The sequence below is a fragment of the Dendrobium catenatum genome, unplaced genomic scaffold, assembly GCF_001605985.2.
Source record: "Dendrobium catenatum unplaced genomic scaffold, ASM160598v2 fragScaff_scaffold_1228, whole genome shotgun sequence".
Taxonomy (NCBI): Eukaryota; Viridiplantae; Streptophyta; class Magnoliopsida; order Asparagales; family Orchidaceae; genus Dendrobium; species Dendrobium catenatum.
In genome coordinates this window covers 674,997-690,310 of record NW_021319690.1, presented here as the reverse complement: position 1 = coordinate 690,310, position 15,314 = coordinate 674,997, and the positions used below count along the sequence as shown (strand labels likewise).

Sequence of the window (15,314 nt, the reverse complement as noted above, 5' to 3'; positions counted from 1 at the left end):
AGGGTTCTAAATCAGCTTTTTAATGTAGAATTTTATTGAAATAATTTTTTTTACTAAAAAGCTGTTTTAAAAAATAGTGAGAAAATTATCCTAAAGGTTTTATTTGGGATAGTTTTATTGTTGCTTTTTAAAATAACTTTTTAGTATAAAAATTTCTTGAATTAAAAAGTTTTATATAAAAAAAGCCATTTCGAAAGCAATAATGAAGCAATCTCAAACGAAGCCTAAGGCTTCGTTTGGGACGGCTTTTTTATTGCTTTCTAAAACGGAGTTTTAGTACAATTTTTTTTATTTTTGAACTAAAACTCCGTTTTAGAAATCAATAAAAAAGTCATCCCAAACGAAGCCTAAGTCTTCTTTAGAGACAACTTTTGGCCACAACTTTATTGTTGCTTTTAAAAAATTATGTTAGAAAGCTACTATAAAAATTAATAAGAAAACTATATCAAATGAAGTCTAAGCCATTTTTAAAGATACATTGGCATTCGTTTTTTTTTAATTGAGTATTAAGTATGAATTAGTCACATTAAACTGCGACATTTCGATGACCCGGTTAAGAAAGTACCTGTATTAAAATCTTATGTTAAGGAAGATAGAGGTAGATCTAAAAAAGACTTGTTCATAAAATATTAAAAATGATATTTCTTTATTATTAAAACTTTATTTTAAAAAGCAATACAAAATTGGTCCCAAATAAAGCCTTAATCTTTAGCTATTTAAAAGGCACATTTTTCTCTCACTTCTATTACTAATGCTGAAACCAAGGTTAACAACCTTTGCTTAGCTTGGAATGCTCCTGCAGCCCTGCAAAGTTCTACTGTTTTAAGCATTAATGGCGTAAGGACTCTTTCTTCTTGGTTTAAATGACAAGAAATAATGATATCAACTGTGTGTAAGCATTGTAATTTCCATTGTTTCTTCTGTTTTATTTTTCTATTTTTTTGTTTGGTCATATTGAATTCCTTAAAATGAAGAAATCTTCCTTTTTTATTTATCATTTTTTAATAGACAACATCTTCCTAATGTAAAAATGCTTTTTTTTTTTATATATTAATTCTATATCAGAAAATTAAAATTGTAATGTCTTCTAATCAATTTAATAACATACTAATATAAAAATGTCTGAATATATCATAAAAAATAATAAGTATAATAATCAAATTTTTTTAATAATGACAATGTATTTAAAAAATACATAATATATAGATGTTTTGATATTGAATAATTCTAAAATAAAAATATTTATATGTAATCGGATAATTCTAATTGTTGCGGGCTAGAATATACGTGGCGGTAGAATTAGAAAATTTTCGTCTGAGCGTTGTACGAATATCTAGCACACACAAACAGGAGATAAAAGAACACCATGATTTTTACGTGGAAAACCCTAGAAAGGGAAAAAACCACAGGGCAACGCCTAGTTGAAAAGTTCCACTAGTATAATTTGAGATACAAGAGACTGATTTGTCTCACAAGTTAAGACGATCAGATTACAATGAGTTTCTTCTGAATTGAAATTCAGTTACAAAGTCGAGCAGAGTTTCGGCGTCACTCGGGCGTCTGGCGGGATTCTGGCTTCGTTTTGACGACGGGAAAAACTCCGTCGGTGGTCGAGGAGGAGCAGTTCTCTCCTCTCCTCTCCTTCTCTTCTCTTCTTCTCTTCTTCTTCTTGCTTGGGTCTCCTCTTATGAGAAATGAGGGGTCTATTTATAATTTTTCTAGAGTGGCATGGCTCGTAAATAGGTGTGAGATCAGGGGCAAATAGGGAGTGGCCGAATGGATGGCTGATATTGAATCCTTCGATCGTCCACCGTTCATTGGACATTTGAAGGCCTTAGTGATGTCAGAATTTGGCGATATTGGGCTCGTTGGATTCGTCTCGTCGAGCCGTTTGACTCGACTATAAGCTAGTTAAAATCGGAGACCATTTGGTAACTCAAATTGTGGTACGAGCTTTTCAACAGCACTTTGGGCGCTTGATTTGGGCTCCTTTGGGCTCGGATTGAGTTGAATTTGGTGTCGTTGGGTTCGTATTTTTGAGACGCTCAGTTTGACTATAAGCTCGCTGAAATCGGAGTTCAGATGCTCCCGAATTTAATTTTTGAAGTTTTCAATTTTGTTTTGCCTTGAGATTCATGCTTGATCAAAACAATTTTTAAAGAATATATCATTAATAATTCTAATACAAATACTAAATAAAGAATACATGTTTTAAAAAAAAAAAATTAACACTACATTTATATATTGTGCTCATACTCATAGTTAGGTTTGTAATCAAAATTTTGATGCAAAACTAAATAGTTATTTATTGTTTATTTAGTTATTTGATAGGACTCAAATAAAAATTTTGACAAATTAACATATAAATGAAAAATCAAAATTTTAAATATATATAAAAAATGGTTGAGAACTTGTTGCTATTGAGGAAAGATTTTTAAAGATATATATGATTACAGCTTGTTTGAGACAGCTTTCTTATTATTTTTAAATCATTTTTTTAGCACAAAAATTTTTTGCATTATAATTTTTATAATAAAAAGCTATTTTAGAAACCAATAAGAATGATATCCCAAACATTTGCACAAATAATTTTTACTGTTGCAGCTACGTGCTCCGAGATCACGGAGATATTCTTAACGCTGTGGAAACTGGCGCAGGTGGAGGGTTTTGGTGCATAGGTGAAGGCATATAGGGCAAAGAGGTTGGTAGTGAGGACAGAGGTGAGCATGACGGGTGGAGAGCACATGTGCACAAGGTGGCATGCCAGAATCTAGCGTTGCCGTCGCCAATCTTAAGGGAAATTGATCTCATCACCGGCGGCTTCAACATCGGTTACTGGAAGAGTATCGCCAGTCAACTATCGCCGCCGGCGACTGCTTGCCTTCGGATGGAAGAACGGAGGGACGAGGAGAGTTGCGAGCCTGTGACCAGTGACTGAAGAAATCCGCCCCTGATTTGGGACAACTTCTTACAGCTTTCTAAAATAATATTTTAATATAAAATTTTTTTCAACTAAAAAACAAAGAGAAAAAGATATATGTAGTAGTTTCTATCCAGATTACTACCATAGTTTTTTCAGCCTTTTTTTACATGCTTTCTTCTACATTTCATTGTTTCTTGTAGCATTTGCTCCATTGTGCCTCTCATATCAAGGGGAAATTATTACATTCGTTGTCCGGATTCGTCCGGATACCAATCTAGATGCGTCACATCATCAAAATATACCGGGTCCTAATGTATTTGGGTGACGTGGCGTATCTGGATTGTATGTCAGGACGTCCGGTAACCGGACGTAATAATTCGCCCATATCAAAAGACTACAATGCAAGCTTATGCACGATGCACTAAAGAACATGACTATTAGGTTTGTTGAAATCGACATGAAACCACATAAATGTTCTTCATTTGCAATTATTAATGCAGACTTTCTTTCCATTTATTTCGTGTCCATATTATTTTTTTCTTGAATTAGAAATGTTTTTGAGAAACATATTATTATATTTTACATATTTTAATAATATGATTTAATATTGATATCTCAGTGAGCTAAATATATTTGAATATGATTTAGTTGGCATATTATTCACATTTTAAATTATATCACAATATTTTCAACACATTTGCAATTTGAAATATGTCATCATAGTTAGGGCTAACATTGTGTTAAACTTTATAAAAAAAAATAACTTCTTAAATTCACCTTAATTATAAAAAATCCACTTACTCAAAACACAAAAGGGTATGCATAGCCATAGAATCCTCAACAATAATAAATTATAATGAGAGTCGCCCGGTCTTTAATCTTAATCATAATAGAAGGTGCAATAAGTATTTTTGGGATATTTCTGTATAAAATAATTTTTTAGTACAAAATTTTTTGAATTAAAAATTATATACTAAAAAATTACTTCATAAAGCAACAAAAAAAACTGTTCCAAACGAAACCTAAATATAGTGAAAAGATTAATAAATCGATGATTAAAGGAATATATTGTTTCTTCAAGTACCCAAAACTCTTCTTCATTAAGAAAAAAAGGAAGAGGTCCTAGGAAGTTTGTCTTGATTTTTTGTTTGGAAGTTTTGGCTATCACTATAGGAAAACTGCACATTACCGGCGGAATTTTTCGGCGGAGTTCCGGCGGTTTTTCCGGAGCATTTCCGACGGATAAAGTTCAAATTTTTTCGACAGAATTTCCGACGGATTTTTTCCGCCGAAAAAACATTCTGGCGGATTTATTGCGACGGAAAAAGTTTCCAACGCTTGATTTTCCGGCGAAACAAAATTTCGCTGAAAATCCGTCGGAAACTTTAAAAATCCGCCGGAAACTATCAAATATTCCGCCGGAAAGAAGAGATTTTCCTGTAGTGTATCACTCGAAAGGTGTTTGGTTCGAAGCTTGAGAATGTGTTGTGTATATGAGTTTAACTTAATTAGGTGAGAAAGTCCTCACCCCAAAAAAAAAAACTCTCAACTGTCCTCAACAGCCTCTTAGGCCGAAGCTAGAAAGAGTTAAAGCTTCACTAACAACAGAGACAGAGCTAATTTGCCAATTCATTTCTGCTGTAAAATGGAAGGTGGTGAAAGTTGGAAAAAGTAGATAAGCTGTGCCCATCTGTAAAAGTGGTGGCGTAGGACCCCAAAAACTAAAGGTGGTAGTGCTCGCAAAGCACACCAAAACCTCCTTAAAAGCAAAGAGGTAGTGAGAGGAGAGACTCTACACAAAGAAAGTGATTGACAGACAAAGAAACTGAGAGTTTGTGTGTTGCTTTGGATGACATAGAAAACCCATATGACTTAGCGTACAAATCAAAGTGGCCTTAGGATTGCTGACACTGTTGGTGTTCCTCTTCTTCAAATTCTTATTTTCCAAGTTCTGAAAGCAAAGTATGAGATAGCATCTCGCTTTCTGGAGCTCTCATCTCAGTTTTGATTCATCAGTTCCAGGTACCTTTTTCTCTTCTGTTTTGCTTATGGGTTTGAATTGTTTTCTTTCTGTTATATGAGAAATTCATCAAAAGATAGAATTTTGGATGATATTAAGGCACAAATTTCAGTGTGGATAGAATAAGTTTTTGGGAATTTGAACTCCGAAGTACAAATCAGAGACACTTTTATACTAATTTTGAAGCAAAAAACTTGTTGGATGAAGACAAAACCTTCAATCAATCAGTATAGGAAAACACTAAGTTCAATAATAATAACAAAATATTACTTGAGTTATGGCGGTTTAGGATATAAAACATCAGTGAGCACTAGTAGGAGAAATAATAGAATTTTGGATAAGTTTTGGTTTCTTTTAAGATCCTTTCTGTTGATTGTATGGGGGAAATATGAAATGAATTTTGATGAAATGTTTTCATGTTTGGAACTGCAATCACCAATTCACCATATTTTGGAATTTTTATGAAGATTTGTGGAGATAGTTTGAAACAACCAAATGATGAAAGCAATACATTTTATTTTTAATAGAAAAAAACTGGGTTTTTTAGTTTTTTGAATTCAGTAACTAAGCTTAATGAAGACACAATAGCACTATTTTTCGAGTTTCATTTTCAGGCTTTGGCCCTCTTTTGAACTCTCTTGGTTTTCGTCATGCTTTGTTCGATGAATAAATATTTTGAAGTTTCAGTTGTAGGTAAAGTCTATGTAAAACTGCCATTTGATTAAGTCAAAAGCATATGAGACGCTTCTTTTTCTACGACTAAGGCTTTGTTTGGGACGGCTTTCTTATTGCTTCTTGAAACGGTTTTTTAGTATAAAAATTTTAATTTTTATACTAGAAAGCAGCTTTATGAAGCAGGAAGAAAGCCGTCCCAAACGAAGCCTAACTCATACAAGAGAAAAGATGAAGTTGATTATTTTTAGGTGGTTTATGTATATACCACAAAAGTCTTCTTTATTTACATATCTTTAATTGTTATTTACATTGTGAGCCGGAACATTCATATCGGTAGAGAAACATAGTGTTTAATATTTTAGCATTGCATGAAGGACCAACAAAAACACAAATACAATAGAAGTGCAACAATCATAAGATACATCTTAATTTTTACGTGAAAATCCCTAAAAATGGAAAAATCCTGGAGCCTAACTAGTTAAAGTAATTTGATCACTAGTATTTGAATTAGATTACAAGTGGAGCCTTCCTTAGGGGAATGCATTGATACACTATAAAGAATTGGCTGAAGTTGAAAATTTCTTTTGGTAGGAATGCAATAAAAATCAAAGGAATGAAGTTGGGAGTTAGATGTTGATGATGTACGCTGCTTTTATAAGCAGTGACGTGCATTGAAATTATTGGAGATGATAATTGATGAATTTAGTATCCATTAGAGTAGCAAAGCGTCATTGATAAGGAGATTATTGATCGGTGGATTGTAGTCAGCATGTAACGTAGGTTGGAAGCATCATAGTCGACCTATAGTGGTCGGAGGATTGAAGTTGGCAGGTGATGGAGGTTGGAGGACCGTTATCAATCGATGATGGAGGTTGGAGGAATGTAGTTAGGTGATGACGATTCGAAGACTGTATTTGTTGACCTCACTTTTGGTGATTGATCTTCTTCTATCACAAAATAGGATAGCACACCAAATCTGTGTGGCGATTTATTTTCCAACAGCATTCAGCGGGAGATAAAGATTAGCTAGACCATAGCTGAGCGACAAGAATCTAAGGACTATTATCAGCAGGCGATGGAGGTTGAAAGGTTCATAGTCAACGAGTGATGCATATTGGCATAATTGTAGACAAGCGACAGAGGTCTAAGGAACGTAGTCGGATGATAATGGTTGAAGGACCAAAGTCAGATAGAAATGAAGGCTGAAATGGTCGTACTTAGGTGATGATGGTCAAAGGAACATGGTCGACATGCAATGGAGGTCAAAAGGACCAAGGAAGGCCACATTGGTCGGAGGACTATGTCGTCGAGTTATGGCGGTCCGAGAATCATATTTGTCGGGCGACAGTGGTTAGATAATAGCAATCGATTGGAAATAGAGGTTGAAAGGATTATAATAGGATTATAGTTAGAGGATTGAATATTGGTAGTATTGTAGCTGGGTGACTGTGGTCTAAGAACTATAGTTGGCAAATAATAGTGGTCGGTGAACTATAATCAAGCAATAATGTTACGAGAATAGTAATTGATTGGGTGACAGAGGCTGAAAGGATAGTAGTTGAGCAAGCAATAATGGTCGGAGAACCGTAGCCAAGTGATGGTGGTCTGAGGGCCATAGTCGGCCGACGACGATGGTCGAAGGATAGTAGTCAGCGGATGACTACAACTGGAAGGATTGTTACTTGGAGATGGTGTTTCAAGAATGTCAGTTGGAGGGACTATAGGTAGGGGCGGATCTATCCTTTTTTAGGGTGGACAAATTCAATACATTCGTCTAGCTGTGTCGGCATGTCTACTGTCGCATGTGAGAAGAGGCGGAACAAAGGCGTCGAGGACTCAAGCAGGAGTTGGAAAAATGCTTTAGAATATGGCAAAAAAATAAATTTTGATTTTGGAGGGGGGGGGGGGGGGCAAAAGATCGAAATTGACCCTCTTATTCATCTCTACTGTTTGAGGTCGAGGCAACGTGGATCTGCCCATGATTGTAGTTAGGAGGCATATTTATGTGTCTTAATAATATCATAATTAAGCGATCTTAGGCACATTGGATTTGTCTCATCTAGCTTCTTGATTGGACAATAGACAGCCAAATTTTGAGATCATTTAATCATCTAATTAATGTCTCGAAGTTTCCAAATATGATTTAGGCCCATGATTTGGTTTCGTTAGGGCTAGGATTGGACTATTTTTTGTGTTGTTGGGTTCACCTAGTTGAGATGTTCAACTTGACTATAGGTTTAATTGAAATCTAAGTCCTGATGGCCTCGAGATTCATGGTCAATTAAGTCATTTTTTTGGTGACGTATCAATATATTATTACGATTAGAAATTCGCAGCGGTAAAGTAAAAGTGTTTTATGATGGTGATACTTTAATGGATTTACGTATTAACACCTAACATCTTATTTAACTAATACCTAATATCTAAGATGGCTCGATAGTGACAGCCAAATGAGGATGGTGGTGCTCTGATGGAGCTTCATGCTTCTTCAATCTTTAGAGTTCTTTTGAATATTTTGTCTGTGACCATCTTTATAGATAGAATGAAAATCTATTTACGGGTTTTTTAGAGTAACATGCATCGTAAATATGATAAAATAAGAAACTCTCTATACGATGCTTTGGATAGTGTCCTAATCATAAAGTGTTTGTTCAACATTAAATAGACGTAACATTATCGGAATTAAGAATCATAGGGGTCATTGCATTTACTTCGTTAAGATGCTCAATTTGATTAAAAACATGCCAAATTTTAAAAAATTATTTAATCCCCTAATTAAATTATACTTGAAGAGCCTCATAATTTTTAATTTTTTTTTTGGAAGGGCCTCATAAATTATACCTTAAGAGTCTAACCTATTTTTTTTTCCTTTTCTTTATTTCCCCCTCCAATTATTTGTATTCACAATCCATAATTTCAATATTCTTACGATCCTTTTGAATATTTTTCCCATATTCGACTCCAATTTTATAAACCTCATGAACTCATATACTTATTTATAAAATACTATTATTTATTAAACTTTAACATTCTAAATAATTAACGCTTATATTTCAAATAATTTATAATAATAAATATTAAATTATTAACGCTCATATTATAAATATATTCATAAGTACCTAAACTTTACAATGTACCATCTACTCATTATTGCATCTTATTTGATTCCTATATGTCTAGAATAGGGTTTGATTGGTTGGGCTACCAAAGGTCCAAAGCTCATTGATTTAGATAAAAGTCCATAAGGACCACCAATAGGTAAGGCCTCCAATTTGGTCCACATAGGAACACATTAATGAAGCCCAGTGATTATAAAAACTCTATTTCTCGGCCCTCTCAAGAAAGGGACACTGCACAGATCAGACCCAAATATTGTTAAAATTCTTTAAGTCCTTTAAAATTAGTGGGCTTTTCCTATGTGTTCCTGGCCCATCTAACTATTGACACAACTTCACCCAAAGCCCATCTCGTTTGCTTCTACGCAAGCTCTTCTTTATCGTGAATCCCGCTGTGACTCTCTTATATCTTTTGTATCATCAAGCTTTACACGATATAGATTTGATCACATTTTGTCCGTCTTCAGATCTTCCACCTCTCGTCTTTATCAGCAAGAGTTTCAGAATTTTCATGAGATGCAATGACATTAACAACATATTAAATTAAAAAAAATAGTCAAATTTAATGATTAAATATATCGATAGAATAATTTTAGATATTATCCATGTAAATCCCTTTTTTTAATTATCTGAGCTTAGATTAGCTCTAACTTAGGCTTCGTTTGAGACAACTTTCATACTACTTCTTAAAGCAGCTTGTCAATACATAAAGTTTTGTTGCGTCCTGGAATATTCGCGGCGGTAGAGAAATATATAGTTTAATGTCTTAGCATTGTACGAAGATCCTGTCGTTAATTGAGAAGAATTTCCGCATCCCATGGAAGTTGGGCAGAATTCTAGCGTTCTTTCGAATATTCGGCAGAGTTCCGGCGTATTCAGGTGACGGGAAGAGCTCCGGCGGTGGTCGAGGAGGAGAGGATTCTCCTTTTTTCCCTTTCTCTTCTTCTTCCCTTCTTATTCTCTCTCTTCCCCCCCCCCTGTGAAGAATGAGGGCTCTATTTATAGATTTTCTGGAGTGGCATGGCCCGTAAATAGGTGTGAGATCAGGGGCGTATAGGGAGTGGACGAATGGACGACCGATATCGAATCCTACGATTATGCACCGTTCGTTGGACATTTGAAAGTCTTAGAGATGTCGGAATTCGGCGATCTTCGGCTCGTTGGATTCGTCTCGTTGATCCGTTCGATTCGAGTATAAGCACGTAAAAATCGGAGACCGTTTGGTAACTCAAATAGTGTTATGAAGCTTTCAACAGCGCTTCGGATACTTGATTTGGACTCATTTGGGCTCGGATTGAGACGAATTTGGAGTCGTTGGATTCGTATTTCTGAGACACTCAGTTCGACTATAAGTTTGCTGAAATCGGAGTTTAGATGGTCTCTGAATTAATTTTTGAAGTTTCGTTTGAGACAACTCTCTTGTTGTTTTCTAAATAAGCTTTCTAATATAAATTGTTTTTTGTGCTAGAATTTTTTTTACTAACAAGTTGATGTAGGCCTTGTTTGAAATTGCTCTCTTCCTGCTTCTTAAAATAATTTTTTAGTAAAAAATTAAAACTTTTATACTAAAAATTTGATTTAAGAAAATGAAAACCGTCTCAAATAAAGCCTTAGAAAATAATAAAAAATTGGTTCGAAACAATGCCTTATTTTATTTACAATTTGAGTTTAATTTACAGATTATTTATAGAATTATGCTCAGAGTTGACTTATCTCAATTATTTCTATTTTGGGCTAACGCTATTTTAAAAGGGCTAATCATTAAAATTCATTAATTATCATATAAATTATAAAATATTTAATATTTAATCGCTACAACAACTACAAATTATGGGTTAGTTGGAAAAAGGATGCGAAATGTTGGATCTCACTTGCGTTCAAGGCAGTTGGAGACGGTCGTGCTGTCATAAATAAAATATTGAAAGTACGTTGCGGATTTGTTTTTTTTTTTAAATTCTAAATGGGCTTAAATGAAAGCCCATTTCAATTCTATTATAGACCTGTTAGGCCCATACAATATAGGTAAACTTGTTGAAGCTTTGAAAGATGTCAATAGCAAAGTTCTCTTAACATCCTGAATGATTTTTTATTGTAAACATATTAATAAAAATATACATATATGGACGGACATACACAAACACATATAATTATATAAACATGTACTTATGTATACATATTGTTTTATTTATAAACATAATTAAATTACTATCAAGTATTATTTATATGTGACTTATTAAATTAATAAATTTATACAAAGTAATCATCAAGTCAAATACCTACTTTTTTTTCAATTCTAACTAGATGATGCCACTTTTTGATAAAAAAATAGTCTAATTAGGAGTGTAAGTGAGCCGAGCCGACTCGCGAGCCGGCTCGAGCTCGATTTGTTTATGGGCTCACGAGTCAAGCTTATCGGACTCACGAGTCGAGTTCAAGCGTACAATTGAGCACATATATTATACGAGTTCGAGCACAGCTAGACTCGACTCGTGAGCTCATTGAGCCAACTCGATTAAGCGGATCGGGACCGAGCTGGAAGATTAAAGAGGACGTAAGTCTGTCTCGTGCCGCGTGCGCTCAACAAGACGAAGGTGGACCTCATGACCGAGCAGCTAGCATGCGGACCAAGGCAGGCCGAGGTGGTGTGCGTGAGCTTGAATTGAGAGGATTGTGGACCTCAGACCGAGGTGGCGTGCGTAAGCTGACCAAATGCCACGTGCGCTCGACGAAACGAAGCGGAAATTTGAAACTCAGAGTGGAATCAGACTAGTCGAACTTGAGCCGCTCGACAAGCCGACCTGCAGTATGAATAGTCGAGCTCGAGCTCGTCTTTCGAGCTTGAGCTCGCCTTTCGAGCTTGAGCTCAAATTCTAGCCAAAGTTCTGCTGACTAGCCAAGCTTGTCGATAAAGTCACTACGCGACTCATTTACACCCCTAAATCTAACTTTACTCCCATTAAAATTGAAAAAAAAATTGTAGACATTCATATTATTTACTCGAACTCGTAACATATTGATTAGAATTAATTTAGAGAATTCTAATTGAATTCAAATCTACCATTATTTAATTTGAGATAGTTTTCTTACAATTTTTATAATAATTTTTAACATAAATATTTAGTGAAAATAATGAAAAAAAAAATAATGACAAAAAAATTATTTAAATGGATTCTAAACATTTTATAAGAATTTAAAATTTTTAATACATAAAAAATTGTATTATATTCATCTTAAAATAAATTAAGAATTTATAGGCTATTCTTACAATTTTTTATCCTAATATTTTGAAATAATTATTTTTCTTTTTGAAAATCGTGCACTCATTAATTAAGAACAGAACAAAGTAAATAATCCGTAAACCTAATTTAAAATTTGTTGAAGTAGCCGTTGGAATGTCGTTGTCCAGAGTGGGATCCATATCGCGCATGGAAACAAATCGGATCCGTTAATCCCATCTGCTTCACGGATCGGATACAAACAAAGGTTAGCGGATCCTGTCCCCTTGTCCTCACATCCCAGTTCCCACGTTTAGTCCTATACTCACTATTTTCGTCTCCCTATAAATACATTTTTGTAACATCTAAATCCGCTTTCCAACTTTCGAGAAGAATCTTCCGAATTCAGCTCCGATATGCTACGAAAAGGGAACAAGCAATGGTGCTCTATTTTTTTGTAAGAACAAGCCCAAAATATATTTAATAAAAAGTAGATTATAACCCAGTTTAAAAGAGAAAAATCTAAAAATACAAAGTTATAATCAATGTATCAAGACAAATAACAACCAGTCTCAAGAAATAGAGAAATTATTATGTGCGGACACCGGACGGGAGAACCGTCCGGTTTTACGCTTAGGTACTAAGCGTTACCGAGCCTTGGTACCAAGCTCGATATCGGACGTGTCGCATTTTCATTGGAGTATGAACTCCGCACAAAATAATTTTTCCAAGAAATGGCATGAGCCGTCATACAACCAACTAGAAGACAAGTAAGGATCATCCATTGGAGGCAACATGCACAGACCAAACATCATCCCACATCCTAAATAAATGCCACCAATTAGAAGAAGAAAAGGGACACCACCGCCACTAAAATAAAAATAAAAATAAAAATAATAGTAAAAGGGACCACCAAGGTTGCCATCTAGCCAAGACCCTCTAGTGGATGAGCAGAAGGCCGCTTCATCATTGGCCGGACTAGACAATTAGAGTTCACCACCAAAAAATACAGCAACCAACAGAACACAAAAAACAGAGAGGAGGTCATAACAACAAAGGACATACACCAACAACACCAATTACTTAATTTTCTATTTCTCTCTTGAACGTTTGGCAGCACCATGGAATTGGATTTTTTGAGCAGAACGACTTACATTCAAACTATACTCATGAAAAGCTTCTTCTGGCTCATCCAATTCCTCTCCAGCATCCCTGCAAGGCGAGGAGCAAGACCCATCCAACTAATCAGAATGATCCACAAGACTAAATGTGGATTTGGAAGCCAATTGAAATTTGACTCATTGGAAGATAAAAGTGCAATCGGAACATCCACAAACAGCACATTCACAATTGGCCCCAACCCCCTAGCCGAAACAATATTAGATACCAAAGAAGAGTGAGTATCTATAATAGGCACTTCAGCATTGTTATCCAAAGGAAAACCCACAGTAACGAGAGGCTGATCATCCAAACCAATACTATCATCGACATTCTCTTTTGGCACAAAGCCATCCAAAGGATCGAAAGCTTCACAGACCACGTGTTCCAAAGAACCCAAATTAGAAATTTGAGTCTCGATAGGAGAAGCAATAGAATTAGTCATACAAGTATTAGTTCCCATTATCGTCTCATTATTATCACAAGAAACAACCATAGGAAAAACAGAAACCGGTTCCATATCAACCTCTTCAGCTGGACCGACCATAGCAACATCAACCTCAATATCAGCTACAACACCATTACCCCCATTAATGACCAACTCATTAGTATGCGTAATAGGACAATCCATAATAATAGCGTTAACATTTTCCAAACCATCAGAAATAGTAGTTGTATTCCCCATAGCATTCCCATCATACAAACGAGGATTAGAAGTAATAGTAGGAATAGGCTTCGGGACAGGGAAGTGGGAGCAGCATTCACCCCAAACATGCCCAATGCAATTATAGGAACCACAAAATGAAGAAAATTCCTCCATCTCAACCTTCTAAACATATTCAAAATTTTCAGGACCTAGCCATACTTTGTCCGAATATTTTTTGGTAATGTCAAGCTCAACTAAAACACGAGCGACAGATAGCAGGGAGCCCACGTGGCATTTTCGACTTTTAACGGTCAACCAAAAATAGAACCCAAAGCATGCAGGATCCGAGGAGAAAAGAGATGGGGCCTTAGGTTTGGAAAGGAAATCCAAACGGAAATTACAGAGGACTCAACATTTATATCAAGTGAATGTGACCATTTTGTTAATTTCATAAATCAATTATTAACAAAGTAGGATCTATGACAAAATACTTTGCTATAGTCCGGATCATTGAATAACTTAATCAGAACGAGCGACAGATCAAATATAGTCACAGAAAACCCAGTATTAAGCTTTAGGTTAAAGAAGAACTTGTAGATATAATCCAAACTAGGATGTTGTGATGGAAAAAACCCAACCAATGCAAATTGTAAGGGAGCCACAAGAGCTAGAATCTCCTCTTCCATGATCCATAAGGAAGGCAAACCACAAAAGGAAGATGGCTTGAAGTTAGCAACTCGAACATTAGAGGAAGAACCAACTAAGGCATCAACGAAAGATCTCGATTTCAAAGATCCATCCAAAAAACCAGGATCACAAAGACGATTCACCACCATTTCGACTGCAAAGGACTAGGAGGTGGACGAATTGAGTATGTCAAATTAAAAAAACACGAAAAGCTGAAACAAAATAAAGAAGAAGATGGAAGGATTCTTCCTTGAAATCACAAGCAAACGGTGACGAAAGCCTCCGAGAGGCCACCCGAATTAAACCCAAGCAGGCAGGAGGAACACGCATGAACGAACTGGAGAGCCGCAAAATGCTTCCTCACCAGCAAACAGAGGCAATAGTCGCCGGGAGGCAAAAACCCTAGCAGGGCGGAGTCGAGGCCGCTATGGTGCTCTGTTTATTTTTTTATTTTAATGGTGCTCTACTTTGAGAACTTTGGAGACCTTCATTAGGGCATCTTCTGACAAAAAATTTTTTTTTTTATTTCAAAATATGATCATATCAGACAATAATTCATCTTCTTTCGAATTTCATTGCTCAATGTCGAAATAAAACAAAAAAATGCATTTCCATATTCTATTATAAATATTTATATAATTTAAAAAAGAAGAGTAATTAATTTAGGTTAGATTATGACTCCATTAAAAGTTAATCATTTTTTAAATAGATTTACAAAAAATATATGTCATGCTTAAATTTAATAAATATAATTATATATGTCTATAGTTTTAATTTAAAACAATTAAATAAATAATTTAACTATTAATATATTTAAATGAAGAATTAAATAATATTTAATTAACATATATAAATTATATTATGTTTAAAAGTG

General features: G+C 35.0%; 1 protein-coding gene across 1 annotated transcript in view; it reads left to right on the top strand.

Annotated features, from left to right (window-relative positions):
- Positions 1-4,688: 4,688 nt before the first annotated feature.
- LOC110096131 (QWRF motif-containing protein 2-like) overlaps positions 4,689-15,314 on the top strand; it is a 45,110-nt gene continuing 34,484 nt past the window's right edge. The window contains exon 1 of the mRNA XM_028699288.1: positions 4,689-4,945. The gene's annotated coding sequence lies outside the window, so the exon portion shown is untranslated. The remainder of the gene's footprint in view (positions 4,946-15,314) is intronic.